General features: G+C 45.6%; 1 long non-coding RNA gene across 2 annotated transcripts; it reads right to left on the reverse strand.

Annotated features, from left to right (window-relative positions):
• Nucleotides 1-6,947: 6,947 nt before the first annotated feature.
• LOC119382365 (uncharacterized) lies at nt 6,948-14,651 on the reverse strand. 2 transcript variants are annotated; one of them, XR_005181509.2, is made up of 3 exons: nt 14,403-14,651; nt 11,191-11,321; nt 6,948-7,207 (listed from the first exon to the last, which is right to left on the reverse strand). It is a non-coding gene; the product is annotated as an uncharacterized LOC119382365 (long non-coding RNA). The 2 variants fall into 2 exon arrangements; XR_005181510.2 differs by lacking the exon at nt 14,403-14,651 and adding an exon at nt 14,100-14,196.
• Nucleotides 14,652-21,839: the final 7,188 nt, after the last annotated feature.

Below are 21,839 nucleotides of genomic sequence, written 5' to 3' on the forward strand. Positions count from 1 at the left end.
ACGAACGCCAAAACACAGCAATAAACAAAGCCGCAAGTGCGTTTGAAGCCGCAAGCACGAAGACTAGGCAAATTTGTGTACTACCCAACATTCCCATGGTAGCTGAACGATCGCAGCGCCAGAGTCCCCTCTAGTTAATTTTAGGAAACTCTATGGTTTTGCCCACCTAACGTCTCCTTCCACCCGGTGGAAGGAGACACTGCCGTGCAGGGTCTATGCGGTACGAGGAATATACGCGCGACAACTGCGTGGCCGAAACCGCATCACCGCAGGGCCAAAAAACAAGCGAGCGTCTAGAAATCGTACAAAATCCTTTTGTGTTCGACGGCTAGGTACCTAGGGAGAGAATCTCTAGGGATTTTCGATGGTGGCGCCGTCACATCTTGGCGGAGCTTTCTGGAACGCCGCCACGCCGCTTCGCCTGGCTTCGCCGACCGGTGTCGGTGTCGACTGAGCGCGTTCGTCACTTGTCTCTGCGCCAACGACGATGACCGCGAGTCATGCAGCACATGCAGCTTTCGTCTTGACAACCACTGGACAACGTAGTCCGTGAACCGGTGTCCCGTAGCGACTTCGTCGTGACTGCCTCAGAGAACGTCTAGTACTGCCTTTGCTTGATTGACGGACGTCGAGGGCGAAACAGAGCGAAGGTGCTGCAATGCGCTGCCTTGCCACGACAAGTAAGTAGCGATCTCTGTTATTTCGAGTTCTGCTCCGCTAGTCTGAAATGTCGGCGTACCTGTTACATTTACATATCAGAGAGCGTGATCATATAGCTATGCTGCCGTTCTTACGTTGTGGATACGGAGCGTGATAAACATTTCGAACTGCGGCACAAGAGGCTCATCCGCGATCGCTGCGCGAGCAGAAAAAAGTTTTCTGCGAAGGAACCGATCGTGTGTTTTCATGCACTACAGCCGCTACAGTTCGACATGGTTAACTTGCACCAACTCGTCCAATGTTCGGCTTTGCGTAATTGATAACTGCTACTATTATTATCTCATCAACTAATAGGAACAGTTTCTTCGCGCATAAAAGAAGCCTGATTGCCATGTGAAAGAACACATGGCTCTCACTTTGTGGCAATTTCGCAAGTGTTCAGGTTTGAATGTCGGATTTGCTTGCATTATGAAGTGTCATCGCGCTCCATGTTTCCAAGGGATTGCAACTGCTTGCAAGAGGAAGCAGGCGCTCTTCGTTCGCTAGTTTGATACAAGTGCCACAGTTCACCAGACAGCACTTAACGTGTTTAGTGCGCTCGCATTTAGTGTTGGTTTGTAAAAAGCCTTCTACGAATTGTAAGCTGAATTGTAAGCGTACTGACGGAAAATATAAAATTAAAGACGAGAAGCGTTCACTCTTTTTTTGTACACCGTATCTCATGTACCTGCTTAGCTGGCCTTCAGTAAGATTATGCGCCATGTAATGCTTATAAGGATTGTGAGAGTGATACATTTAAAGTAGTTGCAATAAAAAACAAATGTAAATGAAAAAGGTATGACTATATACAGCAGGATATATGCATCTTTATTTAAGGCATGAACAGCAAGAATGCGGTTAGCTCAAGCAACCAACTTGCGACCAATCTGTAAAGCTAACGATATTCATTTGGAAACATTGTTATTGCAAAAAGCTTCTACTTGGGATGCTGCTTTACATCCTTGAGAAACCTTCAGTAGTGATTTTAAAGTCCCTTGGAATTGGGCTATCGAAACCTGTACAAACCCTGTTACCTTCTCAGCCTAGAGTTACAGGGACACTAAAGAGCAAAACGATTTTTCTCATATTAGTAAACTACTCTTTCGCAATACCAAAAACACCACGCTTGCTGTGAGAAAACACGCAAAAACAAAATGTGGGTGGTGACGCCACCTTGAAGTTTCCGCACCATTTGCCGTGACGGCGCCTACTAGGGACTACGTAGATCCTAATCGGTAAAAATGAAGTACATTGTCCTCTGAGGGTGCCATAGACTGAACATACCAAGTCTGGGGTAATTTTGTTGAGCCAATGGTGCCAAAATACGATAAATACACTTTAAAATCCGTTACGTCACGTGGGGAGATTTTGGCACGAAATTTAAAAAATGAAACTTTGAACTTGATTTTCTCCTCTATTAATAAACCTATGATGGCGAAATTAGTGACATTAGAGTTCTCAGAGCACAATTTATCGATGTAAACCGATTCATTGTTTCTCTTTAGTGTCCCTTTAAACTAATGAACAGTTTTTGTGATTCACATTTATGAGAATGAATGCAATAGGGTTTTCAGCTGTACTATAGTGTGCAATATACAACCTTTATTTGTGCAGGTGCCCGTGCTGCAAGTACAGTCATAACCCCTGTGGAGGGGGAACCGACCCCATGGAGAACGCAGGGGCTGACGAGCTGCGTTTAAGTATGCTTTGCTGGTGCTTTTAGCTATTTCAAAACACACAAGAAGTGGCCCGACGTCACTTGGCCATAGGCTGCTCTTCCTCATCTCAATGAGCATAGCTCTTGGAACGCTGGCTCCGCCAAAAAACTAGCCATAAAGTTCAAAGTAAAGTTTTTAAACCATGTACTTTTTGTCATCTCATGCGAGCTGCCATACACACACAGATGAATCTTTGTTGTTGCTTGGAGGTAGACTTCATGCTTCTCTCCCAGCAGCCCAGCTCTCTTCTCTTTCTATTATGTATTACTTTTCTTTGATTTATGCTTCAATGACCAGAGTATGCATGCTCACTCCCTGCGTGTGAAGGAGAAATGTACCGGTGTTGAAACGGCATAAAAGGATGTGAAAGGTTAAAGGACCCCTGACAGGGGGGGGGGGGGTGAAATTTTAGTTTGTGACTTTTTTTTACTGTAACTTGTAGCCTTGTGTCTGGCGATGCTGAAATTGAGTGAGGCATAAGCGCTCTGACATATCGTATAATTAATGCTAGTGTCGGTAATTCTGGCCACTTTTAGCTTAATTTTGAAACACCCGCCTCAAGTCATAAGAAACTACTGCCCCACAGCGGGGAAGCACCTAAGACATTGTATGCTAAAGGTTTGGTGACATTGATAGCGCAGTTTTCAAATCGGGGGCCCCGTGCACGATAAAGTATGAAACGATGTGGGTGCTTCGGTATGAGTTAAGCCGGTTAAGTGCGTGTCCCCTCAGGAAAATTTAAAGCATTCCTGGCTTAAGCAGCCAAAACCAACCTGTGAGCAGCCCGACAACTGAGGGAGAGGGACGAGAAACAATAGCCTTGGTCGGGTGCCAGTTGTGGTATTGTGTGTGACCTGCCCATCTTTTGCGACGTCAACAGTACTGGCTTTTCTTGTGGAACGTCACACGGGGCCTTCATCTACGTCATATTAGTGGATATGTCGTGAAGTGTTGCCAACTCGGATGAGCACTCTCACTTACTTTAAAACCAAATTAAAATATCTTGAAGGTAACGTTTGCCACTAATAATCGGCAGGACAATCAAACAACACAAACATCTCGAGGTTTTGATTTTGGTGTCAGGGGCCCTTTAAAGGGAACTAAAAGTATGCAGAGGGGACAAGAGCCGTACGGGTCCACCCTATGTGTTTTTAAAACCTGTAAATGATTTAAAGTAGTACTGTGCAGTCTACTTTAGGAGACCGGTAAGCAGTCATCAATCATACTTGCAGAAAAACTTTTTTTCAGAAAAACGTTACTAAGCTTATGTTGAATGCACTAGTCTTTCTTTGATGGAAATGATTTCAGTAACATTATTATGTCACTATAATCATAGTGGTAGCGATCTTTCCATGCTTTCTTTTGTTCTTTGGCTTTCGAATAATATTCTTCTATGTAGGAGTGTGTTTTCCCATCATTATGTTTTTTGGTAAACAGAACGGTTACTTTATTGAAAAGACTGATGCTGGGACTGTTGGTACATAGTTCAAAAGAACGACGACACCCAGCCTTGAAGGGTGCGTATGGAAGAAGGAATTGTACAAGCACAGACACCCAGTGTGTGTGTGCATTCCATTCCTTCCTCTTGAGTAAGACTGAAATCTTGACTGTCTCAAATGAAATAATTTCACTCTTCACACTCTGCAATTATTAGCTTAAAATTTTATTTAACTATGAAACAAAAAGGGGGCGCCAACCAGTCTAAACAGAATGTTTATGACGTTTGGACTTCCAGAATGGAAGCCTTGTTCACGATGAATACATCATAAGTGGTTTGTTTTATTTAGAAGATGAAACGTCATAAACATTTTGTTTGGACTGGTCTGCGTCTCTTTTTTATTTCAAATGTACCCTCCTAGCCAGACCGGATTTCGCCATGATCCCGACTTCAAATGTCATTTAACGTACCACGTAAGTGCTCACTCAACAGCAACATCTTGTGTTGACAACTGTGTAGAAGACTGGGAGTGGTGCTGTCATCATTAGGATCTATTCAGTGTGTTCTAATAAAGGAAGATGTCGATGGAGGGCTTCACCATGGGGACAGCGGCTCATCCTTTTTTCTTCATTGTGTTTTTCTCCATAATACATTGAGAGCCAATCTTTGTGATTGAGAGACTTGGCACAGAAAGCTAGGGCTATTTCTGAAGCATAGTAGCTTGTAATGTTTTAATTGTCATAATCTTTCACAAGTGGCAAAATCGATTTTCTTAAGAGTGGGACCTTTTATCTTTGTTTTCGCAATCACAAGTTGATTAATGAAAAAGAAAAAGTTCAAAATCGAATTTTTGAACTTCGCGCCGAACCCCACTACCGGTCAGTCAGCATGACGTCACTAATCGATTTTATTATTATTTTTTAAATCTGCGGCTGGTTTCTGCAGATCAAAATGTTACGAAGCCTCAGCGAGAGTGGAAAAGCTCGAGACTGATCTTTGTTCCACACCTTTAGGTCAGCCAAGTAGCGCAGAAGTATGTTACACAGTAATAAATTTTTCCCATGGAGAAAAAGTTTTCTATTTGATGCATTGGCGCCCGCAAATGACGGCTCGATTGAAGGCGATTTCGGTTTCGGTTTCCGACTGCGCAAAGCGCCACCTGTTTCCTGCAGCAAGTGTCATGGCGACTTCCTGTTTACCTTTCTGGCTCCAACGCGTGCTTTCAACTTCCAAACTTCTGCGCTGTTCTCCGTGACATTGTGAAATCTATGTGGATTTATACGTGGTGATCATATCTAGTACCATCCGGAACATCAAGCATCAATATTTGATACGCGACACTTTGCCAACTGGTCGTCAGCAGGTAAGCAAAATGCCACTGCATCCTGCACAAGCTTGCGCGGCCCGCGTGGTAACGCGAATATGTAGTGCTTCTACGGCTACCGCTGTCCTTGCATTTGGGAATAACGCTTTTCTGCTTTAATATCGCTTTAACTATAGCGACCAAAGCCTGCGTCTTTAATGGGGAAGAACGTGAGCTGCGCATACACGGACTTTAGAGAACTAGACGACGCATGTTTTCTGTTCTCGTTCTACACATGTCCTCAGTTCTCGATCGATTCCGACGATCTAGCGCAATTTTCTGTCCGGATTTTTAAAACTATAACGCATTCTTTCTTCCGCGTGGTCACAAATTGACACCACGTGGAAACAAATGAGATTGTTTGTACGAGTGAAATTGCTCCCCAAGAAAAGGTGGGCAGAAATATGGGCTTCAGAGCAGTGTGCATAGATTGCAATATTTAAAGTATAAAGACGATTTAGACAACCTGCTGTCACATGGAACTGGCAACACAGCATTTGTACAGAATCGTCTATCGTTTCAGGGTATCATTAAGTTCTATCGCTCATCCTTTATAAATTAAATGCGGCCGCCGTGGCCGGGATTCGATGCCGCGCCCTTTGGGTAAGCAGTCGAGCACCATAACCACACCACCGTGGCGCGTCTCTTGATGGGGTCCTTCCATGCCAAACGTCCCCGACATTGCACTCATACTTCTCAAGATTCTGTTCTAAGAAATTGTGGGCAAGCTTTTTAGTGCAATATTCGACCTCTTTCATGACAGAATCATTGCAAGAAAATTTTTTTCTCTGTCCTTAGGAGGGATGTGAACGTTGCAATAGTGGTTGCTAGAAAAGGAATGGTGCTTTCTTGTTGCCTCTCATTGTCGTCCGCTATTCTCTCTCGCGATATGTTTTGTGGTGAAGCAAAACGGCGAGTCTGCTGCGTCCATTCTGACAATTTTTAAAAAATTCTACAAAGTATATCAACACAATACAATAACACCATATGCCAGGATAGTTGCCAGTAAGTGTGTCAAAAAAAGTATGGAGGTCAATCACCGAGAAGTTTCAAATAAGGAGTGAAAACATAGAAAAATGTATAAGTGGGGGTGTCGCACCACCCATATACACACAAATGCGAATATACCACATCAAAGTCCAAGTGCCAAATTGCCAGACAAACCTTTTTTTTTTCTCAATTCAATTCTGCCAAAGACAGCATCTGAATAGAACCACCTCCTCGCCTTTGTCGCCAATAACCGAGACCATTAATCTTTTCAAGCTGCCATGCATAACATTGTGTAATGTACATGTATTAACAACTCTCCTCTGTAACACTGGCATTGAGAGTAAGTTAAATAATAAATAAATGACTCGTGTTCAGGCACATGCAGTTTGGTGATGCAGTCAAATTAAAATTGGGTGCTTGCACTTGTTTGGAAAGGTATACAAAGGAAATTCGTTTCGGGAAGTTTAATTATAGTGATTTTTGTTTTAAGTGAGAAAATTTATGTTGAGCATCTGCCGCGTCCTTGGACGTCAGCTTGTAAGTCCGCTTCACTGTGCTGCGTGCTTCCTTGGGGCAAAGGAAAGATGCAGCGGCCACACGAGTGGTAAGATCGTATGCTGCTTTGTGTATTTCCATGTTTTCACAAGCATTCATCGGCTTTCTGCAGTGCTACCGATCCACCATGTTTCAGATGGTTTGTTCAGAAATATACTGTTACAGTATAATAAAAGTACATAAACACTGGGGATACACTTTTTATTCTTTTTTGCAGCTCCCATAAAGGTGATTCGCACAGATCATGGCTTGAAGCCGTCTGCTGCTTCAGTTTCTTACGCTTGGATCTTCAGCAAAGGTGAACTTTGCTCGGGAGATTGCGGCGCCGATCGAGCGCACAAATATTCCGCAGGTCGTCCTTTGGCCGCATCCCTTGGAAGCACATAAAATAAGCATCGTGAATGATGAGTCTACTGCTTCCTTGTCATACTTTAGGTGGAGAGCCTGTAAAAAAAAAAGTTAGAGTGATAAGTATATAAAAGGACGGTGCCACCTTACAATTACGGTGCTGAAGTGAGTGCCAACAAATGCTGCACTTAAGTGCAAGGCTCATTCTTAAAAGGTGTTAAGGGCCGGTTACACTCTTAAGTCAAAAGCTAAGTATAAAGTTGGTTCTTGAATGTGGCAGTTAGTGATGAGAAAAAAAAAAACTGGGGGCAGCTACGCACTATGGCACGAAGACTGAGGAGACAAAGCTAGTGGTGTTCCCCTCCTCCTCACCCTCTTTTCCCTTTCCACCCCTTGCTATAATGTACTATATAAGAATATGCTATGCTTCCCCATCTCCCCTCCTCCTCACACTCACTTCTGTTTCCCTTCCCTTTCCCATACTATTGGGCACGAAGCCCACCACTTGAAAAGCTGGCGCCACCGTCAGCGTGACAGATAGGCAGGATCAGCAGCAGGGTTGTCTGCTTAGGGAGCACCTACATGTGCTGAAAACAAAATTTTAGAATACCACCTGTGCTGTAATTTTGATTAAATGAGGAGTTCTCCCGTTTCGGATGAGCACTTGACAACACACTTGAAAGCACAGAAATATGAAAACGTGAGCTTGGGCATGTTGGTATTCCATCTTAACACCTATAGCGCACAGAAAGGACAGGAACACAGAGTTATGGTGCGGACACAGCGCTAGCAGACATAGGGCTGTGTCTGCGTCGTACTTCTGTGTTCTTGTCTTTTCTGTGCGCTATAGGTGTTAAGAAGCAATATGCAACCCCTGTCTTTGAAGGGTTCTTATATGGTAGGCCAGTACTCGGTGCCACAGTGCAGGATGCACGCAACGGGTGCCAGCTTTCACACGTGTCCACCGGGTAAAAAGCTGAGTGAAGGTTGGATTGTGAAACTTAAAAATGGTACATGATCTCACACTGCCATAGGTTGGCAAACTCACTCATGAGTCGACTCACTTGGAGAGTCCGGCTGCGTAATACAAGGGCTGTCCGTAAAGTAAGGTTCGCAGTAATTTTTCACAATAAAAAACATGCTTATTGGCATTAAATAATACATGTTTGGAAAGCTTAGACTTTCCCCTATTTTTCAACATAATCACCGTGGAGATCAATGCATTTTTGCATGTGGTGTACCATCTTATTTATGCCTACATCGTAGAACTCTACTGCCATGCCACGTAGATAGCTTAAAACCTCTTCTTTAAGCTCCTCTTCGGTTCTGAAATGAATCACATCCAGGTATTTCTTCAATTCTGGGAAGAGATGGTAGTCACTTGGGGCTAAGTCTGGGCTGTAGGGCGGGTGAGTGACAGTATCCCATCCACATTTGTTGATGAGATCAATCGTTACACAGGCAATGTGCGGACGAGCGTTGTCCTGATGGAAACCCACTCCCTTCGTGAGTACGCCTCTCCTATTGTTTTGAATCGCGCGGCGAAGGTTCTCCAGCGTCTCACAGTAGCGGTTCGCATTGATTGTTGTACCAGCGGGCATGAATTCGCACAACAATAATCCCTCCTGTCCCAAAAAACACTCGCCATCACATTGCCGGCATAGTCTGTTTGAACTTTCGCGGCTTCGGCGACTCTGGATGTTTCCACTGGTGTCGTGTAGTGGACCCAGGTCCACTACACGACCCCAGTGACAATGAAGTCCAAGAATTTCTCGCCATCGGTTTCGTAGGCCTGAAGAAATTCGCAGGCTGCTTCAACACGTCTCCATTTATGGTTTTCTGTAAGCATTCCCTGGACCTACCTTGCAAAAACCTCTGCATACCCTAAATGGTCTGTCAAAATTTTGTCAATGCAGGTCTTGCTGACATCAAGGATCGTCTCGCAGAGCTCCCGAACCGTCACCCTTCGATCTTTCAGCATTGTTTCTTCCACTTTCGCAATTGTTTCGTCCGAAACCGATGGGCGTCCAGAACGCTGTTCGTCATGGACGTCTGTACGTCCGTCTTTGAATTTTCCGCACCATTTGCACACATGTTGAATGCTCATACACTTTTCCGTAGACAATTGGGAATGAATGTCCACCGGCGCAGTGTTTTTTGCACACAAAAAACGAATCGCAGAGCGTAATTCGCACCTGACGGAAGAAGCGAGTGGGAGCTCCATTTCTAATGGCTGCCAAGCCTGAGTGTCGCAGACAGCTCGCCGGAAGCGGAGACTACGAGAGGGAAACCACGCTGCGTGACAGAGACGCTGAATCCAGCGCAGCTGTGTGTTTGTGACTGCAGCTCCTTGGGAACCTTATTTGACAGAACAGCCTCATATTTTGGCAAGATTATGTCCGAGTCAGTGCAGCTGAGGAAAATTTTAGTGATTCTGAGTCCGAGTGAGACCGCCTCCGAAATCTCTGCGAATGAATCCGCTCGTGCCTTGCGTTGAAAAGGTCGTGCAACTGACTTCGACGTTGTAATGAGTGACCCGTCGACCGGGTGGACGAACGATTTGACGCGACTGCTGCGCAGAGGCGGACGCATAACCCCTCCAACTCGGAATTCAGTAGCCGGTAACGAGGAATATCGCTCGTCAGAGCTGAAAGCTGCTGACGGAAAGTTACGTCCATGTAACTGTAGCAGCATCGCCTATGAAGAACACAACGGTGACCGGCCTGCAAAATGAGGTGGACGCGCGAGACTGGAAGTCTCAAGCGGCCAGTGCCGAGCACTTTCGCGTACTCTGTCCCGCATACAACAAGTGCAACGCTGTAGAGGCTAGCGATACTTCGAAAAACAAAAATGTGTTTGCGCTAACAAATAGTTCAATGTCTTTACCGCCAGACTGTGATTTCTTTTTCAGGCTGAGTAATACATGATTTGTGCCCTAATTAGAAATAAACAAACTCCGTTATGCGGCTTTTAATGTGCTGTTTCACATCACCTGGCGTTTCGTTGTTTCAGTATTTCATTTGTAGCCGGTCGCGATGCCTCACACACAGGCTCATGCTCGGCTCACACGAGCATTCACAACCGCGAAAACTAAAGAAAGGGGACACGCGGATTTATACATTTTGCTGACCGAACAACTTGCACAGCTTCAACAGCGGTGCGCTTGATGTGTGAAAATGAGTGTAGTCAGGTCCACTGAGGTACCACAACAACTTGGCTGCCAGCAGCGGCCTTCCATTTGGCAAAATACACTGTATGTACTTATTATGTCGGTGGCTTGGCGTCAATGCTGCCCGCGCTATCATGTCCTGACTCCACCGGCTACATCAACAGACTGCGAGTTTCATTCCGCACGCTTCGTGGCCCTGAACCGTGCTGCCAGCAACATACTTCCCATTTTCCTGCAAAGCTGGCAATGTCGGAATTCTAGGTCGCCAACGTCAAGTACGGAAGCCACTGCAACGCGCTTTATGCGTCATCCATCGCAGGGACGAGCATTTTACATAAAAATCCACAGCATGCCTGCACGGCCTAGCATTTCCACGACTATAATGACATTGACACATGCACTGTGTATAGATATGTGACACGTGTGTTTGCTTACATCGCTCTGTTGCACATACCTTTCCGTTCTCGTCACGGTAGCCTAGTTGGTGACACAACGGAAAACAGCACCTTCCAACCATCTTTAGCAACACATTTCCAGCACAATTCACAACGTGCAGGCTGACTGCCATGCTAACGAAACGCCGGCACCGGCAATCGCAGTAGGTAGTCAACCTAGTCGCAGTGTCATCTGCTGCGGTGCCCTAAACATGGTGGCTTGGAGTTGTTCGCGTGAAGGGCGCTATGAAAACGGTCTATACAGCAGAGGAATGAGCAATTATGATCGAGTTAAACAGTGACTGTTGATATGAGGCTGCTAGAAACCTGCTTTCACTTGTGGAGGTGATGTTCGGCCCTCATTTTCTGTGGTTGGTGCATGAAGACTTAAGATTGTGTTTTGTTCTGTCTAGCACATTTGAACAACCTTGTACCAGTGCATGCACGTGGCCCTGTTAACATGAGAGTGTGTTCACCTTTGCAGCTCGCAGAAGATGGTGCAAGGAGAATGCCAATATCTTCGTTATTGTACATTTCAAAACAATTCTTCAACATATAATTCCCGTCCAGAAGTGTTACGTCCTTTAGTCATCCTACTGTGTTGCTCCTGAAATGCCAATAAAAAGCACAATGTGAAAATTTGCTTTGGTTTCTCTATTTAAAGACATTATTCAGAGTGCATGCTCAGACTCTAAAACATTCATATTGACCAAGCATATTCACTGAACCAAGTGTGCAATGTGTCCAAGAACAAATAACTTCCAAGATTAGCAACATTTCAGTCCATAATCAGAATAAGCATTCCAACTATTTCTCAAGGTCATGAATTAAAATCATGTTTTGCGTCAAATTTGACAATAGCAGCATGCTTGGGCACAAAGTGCATGTTGATGTTGGGCAGCAGCTTGTTATGCACAGTTTTTAGCAAATCTTTAACATTCATTTTTATGCACGTGGCTTTCAGTGACAATGGCCATACGTAGTAGTGTAATAGGGTTTATTGGAGAACAACAGATGCGCCACAGCGGTGGGCTGCAGATGTTTACAGCCAGCCACTTTTGTAATGTGCAGAATGCTGAAGCGAGCAAATACATTTGTTTTCTCAACAAGGCCTGTGCATTGATTGATTGTGCCACTTAAAGGTCCCCTGACAACGCAACTTCAAAGCCAAAATCTTTTGTGTTACATTCTCCCGCATACATAGGTAACTCAAACCATGTATTACTGGTGAACGTTGTCTTAAACACATTTTAATATGGTTTTAAAGGAAGCGCAAGTGCCCGAATTGGCGACAACTTGTGGCCTCATTATCAGTATGATGCATTTAGTGGCTACTCAGGCTCACTGATAATTCACCTGTTCTACGAGTATAGTCGACGTCAATGACGGACAAGTTTGCAGGGCGCACAATGAGGGCTATCGTCATTCACCTCTCTTGCTTTATTCTTGGGCTGCTTTCTAGGTGCTTCTGGATGCTTACGCCAGTGGTATTTTAAACATTGCAAGATATAAACAAACATTCAAATAGTGGTGAGGTTTTTTTTGTTCCCGAGGGGGACTGTGAAATGGGTGCCCTGCCGGCAGCTGTACTCTAGTAAACAAAATTCGGCAGAAGCTCCCTCGTCAAGTCACCTGCTCAAGAAACTCAACCATCTGAACGGAATGGAGTCACTATTTTAGCACTTTACTTCTTCTCATGCTGGTAATAAACTGTTTGTATCTAAAAAAAAAAGGATTCGGAAAAGTTTCCAAGTCACTGTGGTATGTGTGTAAGGTGATTATGACAGTGCACAGCTTCATATTCGTTGTGTGACTGTCAGCTGATTATCTTGGAATATCTCTGCTAGGTACACAACAGTGAAGTTGCTAAACGAAGTTTGCCACCTAAACATACGGAATGAAAATAATGCTTATGGAGATTAGACGCAGCAGTCTATAATACAACATATGTGTCACTGCTGCTGGTCCTGGAACAACTGTAACATAAGCATTACAACAGCTGTAACTTGCAACAGTATAGTATAATAACAGTAATAGTCACGGAACTTTCAGTTGGCAGCGAGCATCGCCTGCCTATCATGAGCTGCGTGACAGTGTGTATCGCAATTTTTTTTTTCTCTGACACCATTGATGCCCTAGCTGAGCTGTGTGCCACAAATCTAGCAAGTGGTGACTTGTAAAGCTGACACATCGTGCAAGGCTTGTAAGCCATCTGGCAAGCGGAGTTGCTTCAGCTCATCGCTGCAGTCGGCAATCTTGCTCTCGCTATCCACTCAACCTTCAAAATTGGATAGCGCAAAATTGAACAGGTCCTGTGCATCTGTGTTCTTTCTAAGTCATGTTCGATTTCCCGTTATGCAATTTTGAAGATTATGAGCCAACTAGCCTATCAACATATTTTGTTTGTTATCCACCCAACGCCCGCAGGATCCACGTGTCTGCGGCTGTAGCTTCATCCCTGGAGACACAAACACTTTACCCGAGTTTAGGCTGATCGTTCTCATATACCTTTTGTTTGTCCGCATGCTTTTGGAGATGGTCACTATACAAGAGAATATAATAAGAACAGCTGGTAGTGTGGCGGCACGTTGCAGAGCAGATCTCAACCACTCCACACACTTGGTCTCTGTTGCCTGACGACGCGTGCTCGATGGAGCTTGACCTGTCGAGTGCGCGTGACGGTCGGCTGTTTGACAAGTTGAGGAGGCAAAGCAGGGTCGAGGAGGGTGCCACTATAATTGCTTGCAGCTGCTTTGATATGCAGTGCGTGGCTTAATTCATGGTGCAAATGATTTGATGATGATGTAGCCTAAATTCTTACAAAATTTCACAGACAGTGTCAGGGTCCCTTCAAAGTCAAGTTTACTTGGCTGTTATCCTATTCGAAATTATCTTCGTGAATACTTTGTACAAAGATGAGGCTGACATGTCCAGTTTAAATTCTTTCATGTCTCCATTTTTTGTATTACTAAAACATTGGCGTTTTTCCAACTCTCTGTTACATTCGAATTTTTGCATCTTGCCGTATGACCGTGTGCGGTACGGCGTCACTCTCTGCGTACCTTTGCAAAAGAAGGTGGCTGAATGAACGGCTTGGGCACTCCACGCAAGCATGATTCATACTGTAAGACATGTTTCGGTACATACAACTAGTACAAGTAATGGCGAAGTTAACGAAACATCGCCCTGCGCACTGTTAGAATAAAATGATAAGTCGTTCTTTAGCTGTTTCTTGTTTACAAATACCAGGTTTTCAAACGCCCCAGTCGGTCAACAGGATTATTCATTACCGCAGTACAACGAATCTAAGAACTTGCCTAGGATTAACGACAAGGGAGTGCCCTTACTACTAGTTGATGAGATATCAGTCGTGGTTATCACTTACGCAAAGCCGAACATTGGACGAGTTGGTGCAAGTTAACCATGTCGAACTGTAGCGACTGTAGTGCATGAAAACGCACGATCAGTTCTTCCGCAGCAAATTTTTTTCTCCTCGCGCAGCGATCGTGGATGAGCCTCTCGTGCTGCAGTTCGAAATGTTTATCACGCTCCGAATCCACAACGTAAGAACGGCAGCATGGCTATATTATCACAATTTGTTATGTAACAGGTACGCTGGCATTTGTGGCTATTACGCGCGACAGAGACTAGCGAAGCAAAACTCGAAATAACAGAGATGGCTACTTACTTGTCGTGGCAAGGCAGCGCATTGCAGCACCTTCGCTCTGCCCTCGACGTCCGTCAATCAAGCAAAGGCAGTACTAAACGTTCTCTGAGGCAGTCACGACTAAGTCGCTACGGGACACCGGTTCACGGACTACGCTGTCGAAACGAAAGCTGCACGACTTGCGGTCATCGTCGTCGGTACAGAGACAAGAGACGAACGCGCGAACATACATGCACACGTGGAACAGCATGACTGCCGACACCGGTCGGCGGTCGGCGTTCCAGAAAAAAGCTCCGCGGCTCCGCCAAGATGTGACGGCGCCACCATCGAAAATCCCTAGAGATTCTCTCCCTAGGTACCTAGCTTTCGAACACAAAAGGATTTTGTACGGGATATAGACGCTCGCAAAAAACAAGGCGCAGTCTCGTAGCAGTGGGTGGGAGCAGGAACGGCAGTGTCTCCTTCCACCGGGTGGAAGGAGACGTTAGGTGGGCAAAGCGTTCGGTTCACCCATATAGCCGCTTAAAACCGGCTTGACTTGGCTTGAAGTGTATAAGTAGGTGGCGGCAGAGTAGCGTTCAGGCCCGTTTGTGTGGCTTGCGTGGTGAGTGTTGGCAGAGGAGGCACACTACTGTACTGATGTTGATATTGAGCGCGAACTGTGTGCATTAACGAGAACTGTGTGTGTTGTAGAAGTCGTAGCAAATCGTTGCCGCTTTTGTTGCGATGTCCTCCGGTTCAGTGGACCACTGCCAAATCTATAAGCAATGATAACGAGCTGTACGAGCATGAGATAAAGGCCATGTGTTACGTGATTTGTGAAATGTGTCTGTTTGACGCACAGCTTGTACTGTGGCGTACGTGTATGTGTGGTAAGTGCGTGCTCTGCGTGGCCCGTTTGTGTGGCTTGCGTGGTGGGTGCTGGCAGGGGAGGCACGGCACTACGCACTACTGTACTGGTGTTGATATTGAGCGTGAACTGTGCGCATTAACGAGAACCACCTCTGACCGTAGGGACGTGATCGCGTTGTGTATGTTGTAGAAGTCGTAGCAAGTCGTTGCCGCTTTCGTTCCTGCGATGTTCAGTGGACCATTGCCAAAACGTTCAGTGGACCATTGCCAAATCTATCAGATATGATAACGAGCTGTACGAGTATGAGATAAAGGCCATGAGTTACGTGATTTGTGCATGTCTGTCTGACGCACAGCTTGTACTGTGGCGGACATGTATGTGTGGTAAGCATAGGTCGGCAAAAAATGTGGAGCTCACTCAGACTCACTCATGAAGTATATTTGGCCTTTAGGACTCACTCGGACTCAGACTCGCCAAAGTTTTCCTTATTCGGACTCAGTCGGACTCAGACTCATTGAAATTTTTCTCAACCGGACTCACTCGGACTCACACTCATTAAAATATTGCTCGCTCGGACTCACTCAGACTCAGACTCACGGCTCGATCTGAGTCTGAGTGAGTCGACTCATGAGTCCATTAGCGTATAATGAACTTTTTCGACAATAGTGTCAATGCGCTTTAACATCAATATCTCATATAACTGGTGTTCTACTTTGCACGTTTTGATGTCATACCTTCAAATATGAGTTATCAATCATTACAATGCAGTAAGGGCATTTTTATCGAAAGATATGACTCACACGGGTTATTTTATCAAGAACTTCCCATGAAATTTTTTGACAGAGGGAGGTCAAACATCCCTCCCCTCACCCCCCTCCGTAACACACGCCTCTCATCAATAATATTGAGGTGGCGTATGAACGCTAGTGCTTTGAAGTATGTGTGAGTGGACATGAGTATACACGTGAGTCATCATAAAGCTGATAGTAATGCTGAAATTGAGTAGATAGGACCATAGGTCGGCAAAAAAATGTGGAGCTCACTCAGACTCACTCATGAAATATATTTTGCCCTTAGGGCTCACTCGGACTCAGGCTCACCAAAATTTTTCTCATTCGGACTCACTCGGACCCAGGCTCAGTGATATTTTTGTCAACCGGACTCACTCAGACTCAGACTCATGAAAATATCACTCAGCCTGACTCACTCAGACTCAGACTCACGGCTCGATCTGAGTCTGAGTGAGTCTGAGTGAGTCGACTCATGAATGAGTTTGCCGACCTATGGTGGTAAGTGCGTGCTTTGCGTGGATCGATCGCTTACAGTTGGAAAGTCATTTGGGCGAAGTGTACTTGAACCATCACTTTTGTTTAACGATGCGTCTAGGGTTACGTCCAGACGTAACTGTAGCCGTCGCTATCGTTACGCCCAGACGTAACTGTCCACGGGGTCCACGGTGCAATTCTGCCTCCGTGGTTACGCGTCCTATGCGCAGACTAAAACAAATCCTTGCTGTTTGCAATCTACTGTCCCTGAGAATATTTGACGTAAGTTAGGGGTGGTCACCTTGTGGTCGGTGTGAAAGGTTAGACGTTTACACCTAGCCACTGTAACTGTAACCTTCAGCACGGCCGCTCGCTGAATTAAGCGGCCATACATTCGGTATCACTGTCGTATCACCGATTTACCAGCATCACTTATGTATTGAGACGTGCGTGGCTTGTTTTGCCGGACTGTTTCGCGTATCAGCAGCTCTGTTGTCGAGACAGACCAGCTGACGCACTTTAGGAAGACGTTAATTTCGGCCTCCGCCGGAGCCACGCTGCCTTCAGCCATCGTCTCGGGTGCTGCCTTTTCCTTAGCTTCGTTGAGGCGGTCAACCTCAGTTTGGGGCAATCACGGTTAGTGAAATAAAAGTGAAATAACTGCAGGTCTCCATCGAACTTGATGTAAGTACGGTTTGCGTGCCCGTGTTGATGTATCACACGTCCACTAGGGTTACGTCCATACAATAACAATCGGTACAGCTGCCCCGCGTGTGTACACATAAATGTCGTCTTTAGAAAGCCTCCTTCCGTCCAGTTATGTTGGTGCAGCCTACTTGGCCTACTCGCAACCGTCGCGGCGTTAGCAGTGTAGTATGGATGGGCGGTCGGCGGCACATATCCAATTAAGTGTTGCACATATCCAAGAAAGCGCGTTGACTACAGCCCAATGGTGGTATATACGCCCTCCATTGCCACATTAATGCACGATGCCGTCCTAACGTTCCTATTACGTGTGTGTGAAGTGCAATCCGCCAATCAATGGGGTACTGGCCTTCGGCGACAGTCGTGTTTTCCACTGTGCTCGATGTTTTTTTTTTCTTGCTTTATTTGTACGTGCTTAGGTTGTGTTCTGCCCATACTACAATATAAATGGTGTTGTGCGACTGAACCAATATACTTCTTGCTGTAGCGGCTACAAAAAAAAAAGCCTGTTCTGCTTTTCTGTTTGCATGATTCCGTGTACCACTCTAGAAGTGCGTGACTTGAGGTCTTTTTTACTGCTAACCGGCCTTTGCAGACTATAGTTCATGCTTGGTATCACAAGGATTTCTAAATCGCCAACACTTCACGAGATTGCGAACAGTCATTTACGAAAAGTCCTTAAAACACAGTTCTCTCCCGACTGACTGGAAAATGGCATCGGTTGCTCAATCTGGCCCGCGCAACGTTATCAATAACTACCGCCCCATTTCACTCACTTCTGTGTGCTGCAAAATTCTTGAACACGTTTTATATACCGCCATTGTTAAGCATATAGATAGTAATTCTTTATTGAACTCAAACCAGCACGGATTTAGACATGAACGATCGTGCGTCACACAACTGGTAGAGTTCACACATGTTTTAGCAGCAGCACTGGACGATAACTCTTCGGTTGATTGTATTTTCCTCGACTTTCAGAAGGCGTTCGACACCGTTTCGCACTACTTATTACTGCAAAAACTGTCCAGCTTTGACATTAATCCCCAAGTTATTGCATGGGTTGCTGAATATTTACGTGAGAGGCGACAATGCGCAGTTGTAAACGGCGAACAGTCTGCAATAACTGATGTTACGTCAGGGGTGCCTCAGGGATCAGTACTGGGACCCCTCCTTTTCTTACTTTATATCAATGAGATTAACGAAAACGTACAATATCATATTAGGCTATTTGCAGATGACTGCATATTATACCGCAAAATTATCTGCTCACCGGTAAAAATGGTGTGCGAATACAAATACCTAGGCGTTTACTTTTGCCCCTCTTTATCATGGAGTCGGCATGTGGATTATACCGTAGGTAAAGCTTGTCGGAGTTTGGAATTTTTGCGACGAAATACACGTGCATTTCCACAGCAAACCCGGGAGTTATTATATAAAACATACGTAAGATCAGTGCTGGAATACGCGTGCTGCGTGTGGGACCCTTCAACAGCATCAAACAAAGAAAGATTAGAAAAAGTTCAGTCCATGGCGGCAAGATATATGTGCTTAATATACCCATGTATGACAGACAGTTTAGTTCAACGGAATCTAAGGCGATATTAAAATGGAAGTCTCTGCAGCATGCGAAGAGCGTCATTTCGACTGAAGCTATTACACAGCATATATCATTTTCATACTCGAATTCCCCGTGACGTATACATTAACCGGCCTCACTACACATCAGCACGCAAAGATCACGAACACAATTAAGATAAGAGAATATAAATGCAATACATCGTCCTTCAGCAACTCTTTTTTTCCCAGAACTATCAGTCAGTGGAATCGACTTCCTTCCACAATTGTAGGAATTTCGTCTAATGACGCATTCTTTTCTGCAATAAAAATGATTGAATCTTTTGACCACTGAGCCTTAAAAGAAATCATGCGTACGCCTGGTAATCACCATGATCTATACTGTATCCCATTTGTAAACGGTGTTGTTTTCTTTTAGTGCTTCCTTTGCATCTTGTGCTGTACTATATATTTACCACTGCCGCGCTTTGTTGTAATTACTGTTCGCATTGCCATTAACTATTATCACTGTGCTTTCTGTTTATTTTAGATTGTTTTCCCAATGTATACGGCATTTTTGATGTAGCTGTGTTCGACGCAGCTGTGTACGTTTGTGTCGGCGTAGAATAATCTACATTTTCATTTGCACCTGCAACTTTCATGCTTGTTCTTCTTCTGTACCCCCCCCCCCCCCCCCCCACTGTACGTAATGCCTGTATGGGCGCTATGGGTATTAAATAAATAAAATAAAATAATAATTGTGTCTCAAAAATTCTGCATTCACACCTCCATACCGACACGTGCATGCACTCACTTATTAAAAATATAAAACAGCGCTTTTTTAAACACAAGACGAAGGAAAGAAGAGACGTATGTGTCCCTCCATTCCTTCGTCTTGTGTTTAAAAAAGCGCTGCTTTATATTTTTACCATGGAACCTCACCAACTCGCCCAATTTGCGTGTCTTGCTCACTTATTAGTCTGCATACAAGCCTTGGAAATTGAAATGCTTGTTTATATCGTGCAGACATACGTACAAGCATTTGATGCTGTGCTAACACAACGGAATAGGCTGCCCTCTGAGGACGCGCGCAGGACGTTCGCACACTAGCGAACACGGTGTGGCTAGCAGACGACGCAGGGAGCCATAATCAGCTGCTAAAGTTACGTCCACCGTGTGATTCACAATGCGCACTTAAGTTTAATAATTATCTTGCCAGTCTCAGTGGTTGGCTCGTGTCACTGGGACGCTGTCGCTTCGCGGTGCGCCGTCGTCGCTCCACTATTTTGCTCGAGTGGCTGGTGTCACTACAGCAAGAGTACGGAGCGCGACGTGGGCTGGGGCGTCCACCGCTGCCACCAAGGCGATTTCCTTAAACAAAAAATATTACGGCGCCCGTGGAGCACTTAATAAAAAAAGAGAGAGAAGGACAACAGCGAGGTTCGAACCAACGTCCTCGCAGATCCGAGCACGACACGTACTAGCCCGCTGCGCCACTAGAGCCGATCGGTTCGGTGCGTCTGATCTCACGCTGGACGTAACTTTAAGATTTGTTATTCTTACGTCCAGACGTAACCGTTCTTCCTTTCCATCAAGAACCACTACTATTACAGACATTCACAAATCGCATACACATGGCCTTTATCTCACGCTCGTTATCGTTGCTTATAGATTTGGCGGCGGTCCACTGAACACGGGGACATCGCAGAAACAAAAGCGGCAACGACTTGCACACGAATCACTTTCTACAACACTCTACACAACGCGACCACGTCCCCACGGTTACACCACGGCCAGAGGCGGTTCTCGCGCACACAGTTCACGCTCAAAACCAACACCAGTAGTGCCGTCTCTGCCAACACCCACCACACCACGCAGAAATAAACAGCGGCCTGAACGCTACTCTGCCGCCGCCTACTTATACACTTCAAGCCAAGTCAAGCCGGTTTTAAGCGGCTATATGGGTGAACCGAACGCTTTACCCCACCTACCGTCTCCTGCCACCCGCGCGCATGGAGACGCGGCCAGCAGGAACTGACGTTAACTTGACAATTGTTTGTTGAGACCTGGTTTAGACCAATCGACGAGCTCAGTGCTACGTCAACTCGGCGATCGCCGAGTTTACTGCGCGTACGAGGAGGATTGGTCAGGCGTAGGAAAGAAGCGCGGGAATTGTTTTTCGAAATGAAGGGTCTGCGCGGCGCGCAGCGCTGTAATGTTCGGAAAACGTGATCGCCGCGGTCTACTGTACGAATTAGCGAGCTTGTTTGGGGGGTGTAAAAAAAAAGTCGCAGCCTGTTTACGGGCCCTTTAAAGGAGCACTGACATGAAATTTTAAAGACGAGATGGTGCCATTCATTCGGTTGCTCGGTATGCATAGGTCTTCTTGGCCAAATTTGAATGGCGTCCATCGCGTGGAAGTAATTTTATTTCGAGGGCAAACAGCGTACAAAAGCTCAACGGAAGACTGATCACGCTGCGACATCGACACTAGTGCTACGTGTAAGGTGTGATACATTCCGTAAATACCATCCTGAGTGACGATACGCTAGTAACAGTGACGTCGCCGATCTGAGTGTATTTATTGTGGCGCCGACGCCAGGCGACGAGGCGACGCTCTCACTCCCAGCCAGTGGCTCTCCTTGCTGTCCCGATCCGTGCTTGCGATTCATCGTGTCGCATCGACTAATTTGTCGTGTGCTCCACAGCGCGAGTGCGATCAATCGGAGCGACTACGTGCCAGCATGTCGGGGAACCGCTGCGTAGTGCGCAGCTGCTCGTCGAGGCGCGGAAAAAGCGGTAAGTGCGTGGCGTTTCATTACACGTGCGGTACACGCCAACACGACCACAAGTTATCGAAGTGGAGTAGCCTATAGATAAATAACATCGCTAACAAGTAACACGCATGTAGCGTTATTAGTGAATGTTAGTTCGTCCGTGGACTTCCTTGCGCTAGCGTAATACCGAGTTACTGCAGCCGTAACCTTGAGAGGCCGGATAGGTGGGGCCATCTGGCGGCGCAAAGAAGAACCTGGCAAGCACAGAAAGGTTACTGTAGAAACCTATCGTATTCTATTTCTC

Source organism: Rhipicephalus sanguineus, chromosome 2 (genome assembly GCF_013339695.2).
Source record: "Rhipicephalus sanguineus isolate Rsan-2018 chromosome 2, BIME_Rsan_1.4, whole genome shotgun sequence".
Classification (NCBI taxonomy): domain Eukaryota; kingdom Metazoa; phylum Arthropoda; class Arachnida; order Ixodida; family Ixodidae; genus Rhipicephalus; species Rhipicephalus sanguineus.